A 12,030-nucleotide genomic window follows, 5' to 3' on the forward strand; every position below is an offset into this window, starting at 1 on the left:
AACACGTATGCAAATGCAATGCACATGATGACATGATATGAGATGCATGACAAAGACAACAACACACGGAGACAAAAACCTCACAACGAGGAAATGACATAACTTAGTGCCGGATACGACAAGAGTTGGAGTACAGATAAGGTAAATTACATCCGGGGTGTTACAGAAACATAAATCTGAAACATTTAAAAAGTTCAAAGAATTTCAGAGTGAAGTTGAAAATCATCGTAACAAGAAAATAAAGTTTCTACGATCTGATCGTGGAGGAGAATATTTGAGTTACGAGTTTTGTCTTCATTTGAAACAATGCGGAATAGTTTCGCAACTCACGCCACCCGGAACACCACAACGTAATGGTGTGTCTGAACATCGTAATCGTACTTTACTAGATATGGTGCGATCTATGATGTCTCTTACTGATTGATCGCTACCATTTTGGGGTTATGCTTTAGAGACGGATGCATTCACGTTAAATAGGGCACCATCGAAATCCGTTGAGACGACGCCTTATGAACTATGGTTTTTCAAGAAACCAAAGTTGTCGTTTCTTAAAGTTTGGGGCTGCGATGCTTATGTGAAAAAACTTCAACCTGATAAGCTCGAACCCAAATCGGAGAAATGTGTCTTCATAGGATACCCAAAGGAAACTGTTGGGTACACCTTCTATCACGGATCTGAAGGCAAAACATTTGTTGCTAAATTTGGATCCTTTCTAGAGAAGGAGTTTCTCTCGAAAGAAGTGAGTGGGAGGAAAGTAGAACTTGATGAGGTAACCATACCTGCTCCCTTATTGGAAAGTAGTTCATCACAGAAACCGGTTCCTGTGACACCTACACCAATTAGTGAGGAAGTTAATGATGATGATCATGAAACTTCAGATCAAGTTGTTACTGAACCTCGTAGGTCAATCAGAGTGAGATCCGCACCAGAGTGGTACGGTAATCCTGTTCTGGAGGTTATGTTGCTAGACCATGACGAACCTACGAACTATGAAGAAGCGATGGTGAGCCCAGATACCGCAAAATGGCTTGAGGCCATGAAATCCGAGATGGGATCCATGTATGAGAACAAAGTGTGGACTTTGGTTGACTTGCCCAAAGATCGGCAAGCCATTGAAAATAAATGGATCTTCAAGAAGAAGACCGATGCTGACAGTAATGTTAATGTCTATAAAGCTTGACTTGTTGCAAAAGGTTTTCGACAAGTTCAAGGGATTGACTACGATGAGTCTTTCTCACCCGTAGCGATGCTTAAGTCTGTCTAAATCATGTTAGCAATTGTTGCATTTTATGATTATGAAATTTGGCAAATGGATGTCAAAACTGCATTTCTGAATGGATTTCTGGAAGAAGAGTTGTATATGATGCAACCGGAAGGTTTTGTCGATCCAAAGGGAGCGAACAAAGTGTGCAAGATCCAGTGATCCATTTATGGACTGGTGCAAGCCTCTCGGAGTTGGAATAAACGTTTTGATAGTGTGAGAAAGCATATGGTTTTATACAGACTTTTGGAGAAGCCTGTATTTACAAGAAAGTGAGTGGGAGCTCTGTAGAATTTCTGATATTATATGTAGATGACATATTACTAATCGGAAATGATATAGAATTTCTGGATAGCATAAAGGGATACTTGAATAAGAGTTTTTCAATGAAAGACCTCGGTGAAGCTGCTTACATATTGGGCATTAAGATCTATAGAGATAGATCAAGACGCTTAATTGGACTTTCACAAAGCACATACCTTGACAAAGTTTTGAAAAAAAATTCAAAATGGATCAAGCAAAGAAAGGGTTCTTGCCTGTGTTACAAGGTGTGAAGTTGAGTAAGACTCAATGCCCGACCACTACAGAAGATAAAGAGAAAATGAAAGATGTTCCCTATGCTTCAGCCATAGGCTCTATCATGTATGCAATGTTGTGTACCACACCTGATATATGTCTTGCTATAAGTCTAGCAGGGAGGTACCAAAGTAATCCAGGAGTGGATCACTGGACAGCGGTCAAGAACATCCTGAAATACCTGAAAAGGACGAAGGAAATGTTTCTTGTTTATGGAGGTGACAAAGAGCTCGTCGTAAACGATTACGTCGATGCAAGCTTTGACACTGATCCGGACGATTCTAAATCGCAAACCGGATACGTGTTTTTGTTAAATGGTGGAGCTATCAGTTGGTGCAGTTCTAAACAAAGCGTCGTAGCGGGATCTACATGTGAAGCGGAGTACATAGCTGTTTGGAAGCAGCAAATGAAGGAGTCTGGATGAAGGAGTTCATATCCGATCTAGGTATCATACCTAGTGCATCGGGTCTAATAAAAATCTTTTGTGACAATACTGGTGCAATTTCTTTAGCAAAGGAATCCAGATTTCACAAGAGAACCAAGCACATCAAGAGACACTTCAACTCCATCCGGGATCAAGTCCAGGTGGGAGACATAGATATTTGCAAGATACATACGGATCTGAATGTTGCAGACCCGTTGACTAAGCCTCTTCCACGGGCAAAACATGATCAGCACCAAGGCTCCATCGGTGTTAGAATCATTACTGTGTAATCTAGATTATTGACTCTAGTGCAAGTGGGAGACTGAAGTAAATATGCCCTAGAGGCAATAATAAAGTTATTATTTATTTCCTTATATCATGATAAATGTTTATTATTCATGCTAGAATTTTATTAACCGGAAACATGATACGTGTGGGAATACATAGACAAACTAAATGTCACCAGTATGCCTCTACTTGGCTAGCTCGTTGAATCAAAGATGGTTATGTTTCCTAACCATAGACAAAGAGTTGTCATTTGATTAACGGGATCACATCATTAGGAGAATGATGTGATTGACTTGACCCATTCCGTTAGCTTAGCACTAGATCGTTTAGTTTGTTGCTATTGCTTTCTTCATGACTTATACATGTTCCTATGACTATGAGATTATGCAACTCCCGTTTATCGGAGGAACACTTTGTGTGCTACCAAACGTCACAACGTAACTGAGTGATTATAAAGATGCTCTACAGGTGTCTCCGAAGGTACTTGTTGGGTTGGCGTATTTCAAGATTAGGATTTGTCACTCCGATTGTCGAAGAGGTATCTCTGGGCCCACTCGGTAATACACATCACTTAAGCCTTGCAAGCATTGCAAATAGTGAGTTAGTTGTGGGATGATGTATTACGGAACGAGTAAAGAGACTTGCCGTTAACGAGATTGAACTAGGTATTGAGATACCAACGATCGAATCTCGGGCAAGTAACATATCGATGACAAAGGGAACAACGTATGTTGTTATGCGGTTTGACTGATAAAGATCTCCATAGAATATGTAGGCGCCAATATGAGAATCCAGGTTCCGCTATTGGTTATTGATCGGAGACGTGTCTCAGTCATGTCTACATAGCTCTCGAACCCGTAGGTCCGCACGCTTAAAGTTCGATGACGGTTATATTATGAGTTTATGTGTTTTGATGTACCGAATATAGTTCGGAGTCCCGGATGTGATCACGGACATGACGTGGAGTCTCGAAATGGTCGAGACATGAATATTGATATATTGGACGACTATATTCGGACACCGGAATGGTTCCAGGGGTCATCGGATATATACCGGAGTACCGGGGGGTTACCGGTGAAGGAAATATGCCCTAGAGGCAATAATAATGTTATTATTTTATTTCCTTATATCATGATAAATGTTTATTATTCATGCTAGAATTGTATTATCTAGAAACATAATACTTGTGTGAATACATAGACAAACTAAACGTCACTAGTATGCCTCTTCTTGACTAGCTCGTTAATCAAAGATGGTTATGTTTCCTAACCATAGACATGTGTTGTCATTTGATTAACAGGATCACATTATTAGGAGAATGATGTGATTGACATGACCCATTCCATTAGCTTAGCACCCGATCGTTTAGTATGTTGCCATTGCTTTCTTCACGACTTATACATGTTCCTATGACTATGAGATTATGCAACTCCCGTTTGCCGGAGGAACACTTTGTGTGCTACCAAATGTCACAACGTAACTGGGTGATTATAAAGGAGCTCTACAGGTGTCTCCAAAGGTAAATGTTGGGTTGGCGTATTTCGAGATTAGGATTTGTCACTCCGATTGTCGGAGAGGTATCTCTGGGCCCTCTCGGTAATGCACATCACATAAGCCTTGCAAGCATTACAACTAATGAGTTAGTTGCGAGATGATGTATTACAAAACGAGTAAAGAGACTTGCCGGTAACGAGATTGAACTAGGTATTGAGATACCGACGATCGAATCTCGGGCAAGTAACATACCGATGACAAAGGGAACAACGTATGTTGTTATGCGGTCTGACCGATAAAGATCTTCGTAGAATATGTGGGAGCCAATATGAGCATCCAGGTTCCGCTATTGGTTATTGACCGGAGACATGTCTCGGTCATGTCTACATTGTTCTCGAACCCGTAGGGTCCGCACGCTTAAGGTTTCGATGACAGTTATATTATGAGTTTATGAGTTTTGATGTACCGAAGTTAGTTTGGAGTGCAGGATGTGATCACGGACATGACGAGGAGTCTCGAAGTAGTCGAGACATAAAGATTGATATATTGGACGGCTATATTCGGACACCGGAAGGGTTCTGGGTGATTTCGGAGAAAACCGGAGTGCCGGAGGGTTACCGGAACCCTCCCGGGAGAAGTAATGGGCCTTATGGGCCCTAGTGGAGAGAGAGAGGGGTGGCCAGGGTGGGCCGCGCGCCCCCTCCCCCTCTGGTCCGAATTGGACTAGGAGAGGGGGGGGGGCGCCCCCCTTTCCTTCTCCCTCTCCCCCTTCCTTTCCCACTCCTAGTAGGAGTAGGAAAGAGGGGAGTCCTACTCCTACTAGGAGGAGGACTCCTCCTCCTTGGCGCGCCCTAGGGCCGGCCGGCCTCCCCCCTTACTCCTTTATATACGGGGGCAGGGGGCACCCCAAGACACACAAGTTGATCCTCATGATCGTTTTCTTAGCCGTGTGTGGTGTCCCCTTCCACCATACTCCTCGATAATATTGTAGCGGTGCTTAGGCAAAGCCCTGCGACGGTAGAACATCAAGATCGTCACCACGCCGTCGTGCTAACGGAACTCTTCCCCGACACTTTGCTGGATCGGAGTCCGGGGATCATCATCGAGCTGAACGTGTGCTAAAACTCGGAGGTGCTATAGTTTCGGTGCTTGATCGGTCGGACCGTGAAGACGTACGACTACATCAACCACGTTGTCATAACGCTTCCATTGTCGGTCTACGAGGATACGTAGACAACACTCTCCCCTCTAGTTGCTATGCATCACCATGAGCTTGCGTGTGCGTAGGAAAATTTTGAAATTACTATGTTCCCCAACAGTGGCATCTGAGCCTAGGTTTTATGTGTTGATGTTATATGCACGAGTAGAACACAAGTGAGTTGTGGGCGATATAAGTCATACTGCTTACCAGCATGTCATACTTTGGTTCGGCAGTATTGTTGGATGAAGCGGCCCGGACTGACATTATGCGTACGCTTACGCGAGACTGGTTCTACCGACGTTCTTTGCACACAGGTGGCTGGCGGGTGTTAGTTTCTCCAACTTTAGTTGAACCAAGTGTGGCTATGCCCGGTCCTTGCGAAGGTTAAAACAGCACAAACTTGACAAACTATCGTTGTGGTTTTGATGCGTAGGTAAGATTGGTTCTTGCTTAAGCTCGTAGCAGCCACGTAAAACTTGCAACAACAAAGTAGAGGACGTCTAACTTGTTTTTGCAGGGCATGTTGTGATGTGATATGGTCAAGACATGATGCTAAATTTTATTGTACGAGATGATCATGTTTTGTAACCGAGTTATTGGCAACTGGCAGGAGCCGTATGGTTGTCGCTTTATTGTATGCAATGCAATTGCGCTGTAATGCTTTACTTTATCACTAAGCGGTAGCGATAGTCATGGAAGCATAAGATTGGCGAGACGACAATGATGCTACGATAGTGATCAAGGTATCACGCCGGTGACGATGGTGATCATGACGGTACTTCGAAGATGGAGATCACAAGCACAAGATGATGATGGCCATATCATATCACTTATATTGATTGCATGTGATGTTTATCTTTTATGCATCTTATCCTGCTTTGATTGACTGTAGCATTTTAAGATGATCTCTCACTAATTATGAAGAAGTGTTCTCCCTGAGTATGCACCATTGCGAAAGTTCTTCGTGCTGAGACACCACGTGATGATCGGGTGTGATAGGATCTACGTTCAAACACAACGGGTGCAAAACAGTTGCACACGCGGAATACTCAGGTTATACTTGACGAGCCAAGCATATACAGATATGGCCTCGGAACACGGAGACCGAAAGATCGAGCGTGAATCATATAGTAGATATGATCAACATAGTGATGTTCACCAATGAAACTACTCCATCTCACGTGATGATCGGACATGGTTTAGTTGATTTGGATCATGTGATCACTTAGAGGATTAGAGGGATGTCTATCTAAGTGGGAGTTCTTTAGTAATATGATTAATTGAACTTCAATTTATCATGAACTTAGTAGCTGATAGTATCTTGCTTGTTTATGTTTGGTTGTAGATAGATAGCCCGTGCTGTTGTTCCGTTGAATTTTAATGTGTTCCTTGAGAAAGCAAAGTTGAAAGATGATGGTAGCAATTACACGGACTGGGTCTGTAACTTGAGGATTATCCTCATTGCTGCAAAGAACAATTACATCCTGGAAGCACCGCTGGGTGCCAGGCCTGCTCCTGGAGCAACACCAGATGTTATGAACGTCTGGCAGAGCAAAGATGATGACTACTTGATAGTTCAGTGTGCCATGCTTTACGGCTTAGAATCGGGACTTCAACGACGTTTTGAACGTCATGGAGCATATGAGATGTTCCAGGAGTTGAAGTTAATATTTCAAGAAAATGCCCGGATTGAGAGATATGAAGTCTCCAATAAGTTCTATAGCTGCAAGATGGAGGAGAATAGTTCTGTCAGTGAGCATATACTCAAAATGTCTGGGTATAATAATCACTTGATTCAATTGGGAGTTAATCTTCCAGATGATTGTGTCATTGACAGAATTCTCCAATCACTGCCACCTAGCTACAAGAGCTTCGTGATGAACTATAATATGCAAGGGATGAATAAGACTATTCCCGAGCTCTTCGCAATGCTGAAAGCTGCGGAGGTAGAAATCAAGAAGGAGCATCAAGTGTTGATGGTCAACAAGACCACTAGTTTCAAGAAAAAAGGCAAAGGGAAGAAGAAGGGGAACTTCAAAAAGGACAGCAAGCAAGTTGCTGCTCAAGAGAAGAAACCCAAATCTGGACCTAAGCCTGAAACTGAGTGCTTCTACTGCAAGCAGACTGGTCACTGGAAGCGGAACTGCCCCAAGTATTTGTCGGATAAGAAGGATGGCAAGGTGAACAAAGGTATATGCGATATACATGTTATTGATGTGTACCTTACTAATGCTCGCAGTAGCACCTGGGTATTTGATACTGGTTCTGTTGCTAACATTTGCAACTCGAAACAGGGACTACGGATTAAGCGAAGATTGGCTAAGGACGAGGTGACGATGCGCGTGGGAAATGGTTCCAAAGTCGATGTGATCGCGGTCGGCACACTACCTCTACATCTACCTTCGGGATTAGTATTAGACCTAAATAATTGTTATTTGGTGCCAGCGTTGAGCATGAACATTATATCTGGATCTTGTTTAATGCGAGACGGTTATTCATTTAAATCAGAGAATAATGGTTGTTCTATTTATATGAGTAAAATCTTTTATGGTCATGCACCCATGAAGAATGGTCTATTCTTATTAAATCTCGATAGTAGTGACACACATATTCATAATGTTGAAACCAAAAGATGCAGAGTTGATAATGATAGCGCAACTTATTTGTGGCACTGTCGTTTAGGTCATATCGGTGTAAAGCGCATGAAAAAACTCCATACCGATGGACTTTTGGAACCACTTGATTAGGAATCACTTGGTACTTGCGAACCGTGCCTTATGGGTAAGATGACAAAAACACCATTCTCCGGTACAATGGAGAGAGCAACAGATTTGTTGGAAATCATACATACAGATGTATGTGGTCCGATGAATGTTGAGGCTCGTGGCAGATATCGTTATTTTCTCACCTTCACAGATGACTTAAGCAGATATGGGTATATCTACTTAATGAAACATAAGTCTGAAACATTTGAAAAGTTCAAAGAATTTCAGAGTGAAGTTGAAAATCATCGTAACAAGAAAATAAAATTTCTACGATCTGATCGTGGAGGAGAATATTTGAGTTACGAGTTTGGTGTACATTTGAAACAATGCGGAATAGTTTCGCAACTCACGCCACCCGGAACACCACAGCGTAATGGTGTGTCCGAATGTCGTAATCGTACTTTACTTGATGTGGTGCGATCTATGATGTCTCTTACTGATTTACCGCTATCGTTTTGGGGTTATGCTCTAGAGACGGCCGCATTCATGTTAAATAGGGCACCATCAAAATCCATTGAGACGACGCCTTATGAACTGTGGTTTGGCAAGAAACCAAAGTTGTCGTTTCTGAAAGTTTGGGGCTGCGATGCTTATGTGAAAAAGCTTCAACCTGATAAGCTCGAACCCAAATCGGAGAAATGTGTCTTCATAGGATATCCAAAGGAAACTATTGGATACACCTTCTATCACAGATCCGAAGGCAAGACTTTTGTTGCTAAATTCGGAAACTTTCTAGAGAAGGAGTTTCTCTCGAAAGCAGTGAGTGGGAGGAAAGTAGAACTTGATGAGGTAACTGTACCTGGTCCCTTATTGGAAAGTAGTACATCACAGAAACCAGTTTCTGTGACACCTACACCAATTAGTGAGGAAGCTAATGATGATGATCATGAAACTTCAGAACAAGATACTACTGAACCTCGTAGATCAACCAGAGTAAGATCCGCACCAGAGTGGTACGGTAATCCTATTCTGGAAGTCATGCTACTAGATCATGATGAACCTACGAACTATGGAGAAGCGATGGTGAGCCCAGATTCCGCAAAATGGCTTGAGGCCATGAAATCTGAGATGGGATCCATGTATGAGAACAAAGTGTGGACTTTGGTTGACTTGCCCAAAGATCGGCAAGCAATTGAGAATAAATGGATCTTCAAGAAGAAGACTGACGCTGATGGTAATGTTACGGTCTACAAAGCTCGACTTGTCGCAAAAGGTTTTCGACAAGTTCAAGGGATTGACTACGATGAGACCTTCTCACTCGTAGCGATGCTTAAGTCTGTCCGAATCATGTTGGCAATTGCCGCATTTTATGATTATGAAATTTGACAGATGGATGTCAAAACTGCATTCCTGAATGGATTTCTGGAAGAAAAGTTGTATATGATGCAGCCGGAAGGTTTTGTCGATCCAAAGGGAGCTAACAAAGTGTGCAAACTCCAGCGATCCATTTATGGACTGGTGCAAGCCTCTCGGAGTTGGAATAAAATGCTTTGATAGTGTGATCAAAGCATTTGGTTTTGTACAGACTTTTGGAGAAGCCTGTATTTACAAGAAAGTGAGTGGGAGCTCTGTAGAATTTCTGATATTATATGTAGATGACATATTACTAATCGGAAATGATATAGAATTTCTGGATAGCATAAAGGGATACTTGAATAAGAGTTTTTCAATGAAAGACCTCGGTGAAGCTGCTTACATATTGGGCATTAAGATCTATAGAGATAGATCAAGACGCTTAATTGGACTTTCACAAAGCACATACCTTGACAAAGTTTTGAAGAAGTTCAAAATGGATCAAGCAAAGAAAGGATTCTTGCATGTGTTACAAGGTGTGAAATTGAGTAAGACTCAATGCCCGACCAATGTAGAAGATAGAGAGAAAATGAAAGATGTTCCCTATGCTTCAGCCATAGGCTCTATCATGTATGCAATGCTGTGTACCAGACCTGATGTATGTCTTGCTATAAGTCTAGCAGGGAGGTACCAAAGTAATCCAGGAGTGGATCACTGGACAGCGGTCAAGAACATCCTGAAATACCTGAAAAGGACTAAGGATATGTTTCTCATATATGGAGGTGACAAAGACCTCATCGTAAATGGTTACGTTGATGCAATCTTTGACACTGATCCGGACGATTCTAAATCGCAAACTGGATACGTGTTTACATTAAACGGTGGAGCTGTCAATTGGTGCAGTTCTAAACAAAGCGTTGTGGCGGGATCTACATGTGAAGCGGAGTACATAGCTGCTTCGGAAGCAGCAAACGAAGGATTCTGGATGAAGGAGTTCATATCCGATCTAGGTGTCATACCTAGTGCATCGGGTCCAATGAAAATCTTTTGTGACAATACTGGTGCAATTGCCTTGGCAAAGAAATCCAGATTTCACAAGAGAACCAAGCACATCAAGAGACGCTTCAATTCCATCCGGGATCTAGTCCAGGTGGGAGACATAGAGATTTGCAAGATACATACGGATCTGAATGTTGCAGACCCGTTGACTAAGCCTCTTCCACGAGCAAAACATGATCAGCACCAAAGCTCCATGGGTGTTAGAATCATTACTGTGTAATCTAGATTATTGACTCTAGTGCAAGTGGGAGACTGAAGGAAATATGCCCTAGAGGCAATAATAATGTTATTATTTTATTTCCTTATATCATGATAAATGTTTATTATTCATGCTAGAATTGTATTATCCGGAAACATAATACTTGTGTGAATACATAGACAAACTAAACGTCACTAGTATGCCTCTACTTGACTAGCTCGTTAATCAAAGATGGTTATGTTTCCTAACCATAGACATGTGTTGTCATTTGATTAACGGGATCACATTATTAGGAGAATGATGTGATTGACATGACCCATTCCATTAGCTTAGCACCCGATCGTTTAGTATGTTGCTATTGCTTTCTTCACGACTTATACATGTTCCTATGACTATGAGATTATGCAACTCCCGTTTGCCGGAGGAACACTTTGTGTGCTACCAAATGTCACAACGTAACTGGGTGATTATAAAGGAGCTCTACAGGTGTCTCCAAAGGTAAATGTTGGGTTGGCGTATTTCGAGATTAGGATTTGTCACTCCGATTGTCGGAGAGGTATCTCTGGGCCCTCTCGGTAATGCACATCACATAAGCCTTGCAAGCATTACAACTAATGAGTTAGTTGCGAGATGATGTATTACAAAACGAGTAAAGAGACTTGCCGGTAACGAGATTGAACTAGGTATTGTGATACCGACGATCGAATCTCGGGCAAGTAACATACCGATGACAAAGGGAACAACGTATGTTGTTATGCGGTCTGACCGATAAAGATCTTCGTAGAATATGTGGGAGCCATTATGAGCATCTAGGTTCCGCTATTGGTTATTGACCGGAAACATGTCTCGGTCATGTCTACATTATTGTCGAACCCGTAGGGTCCACACGCTTAAGGTTTCGATGACAGTTATATTATGAGTTTATGAGTTTTGATGTACCGAAGTTAGTTCGGAGTCCCGGATGTGATCACGGACATGACGAGGAGTCTCGAAATGGCCGAGACATAAAGATTGATATATTGGACGGCTATATTCGGACACTGGAAGGGTTCCGGGTGATTTCGGAGAAAACCGGAGTGCCGGAGGGTTACCGGACCCCCCCCCCAGAGAAGTAATGGGCCTTATGGGCCCTAGTGGAGAGAGAGAGGGGCGGCCAGGGTGGGCCGCGCACCCCTCCCCCTCTGGTCCGAATTGGACTAGGAGAGGGGGGGCGGCGCCCCCCTTTCCTTCTCCCTCTCCCCCTTCCTTTCCCCCTCCTAGTAGGAGTAGGAAAGAGGGGAGTCCTACTCCTACTAGGAGGAGGACTCCTCCTCCTTGGCGCGTGTAACGCCCTCGATGCGGCTATATCTCCCACGTGTCGAAGCACGACTTAGAGGCATAACCGCATTGAAAGCAATGTCGCAAGTGAGGTAATCTTCGCAAACAACCCATGTAATACAATAGGGGAAAAGATACATAGTTGGCTTACAC

The sequence above is a fragment of the Triticum urartu genome, chromosome 7A, assembly GCF_056163025.1.
Source record: "Triticum urartu cultivar PI428250 chromosome 7A, HENAU_Tu73, whole genome shotgun sequence".
Lineage (NCBI taxonomy): Eukaryota > Viridiplantae > Streptophyta > Magnoliopsida > Poales > Poaceae > Triticum > Triticum urartu.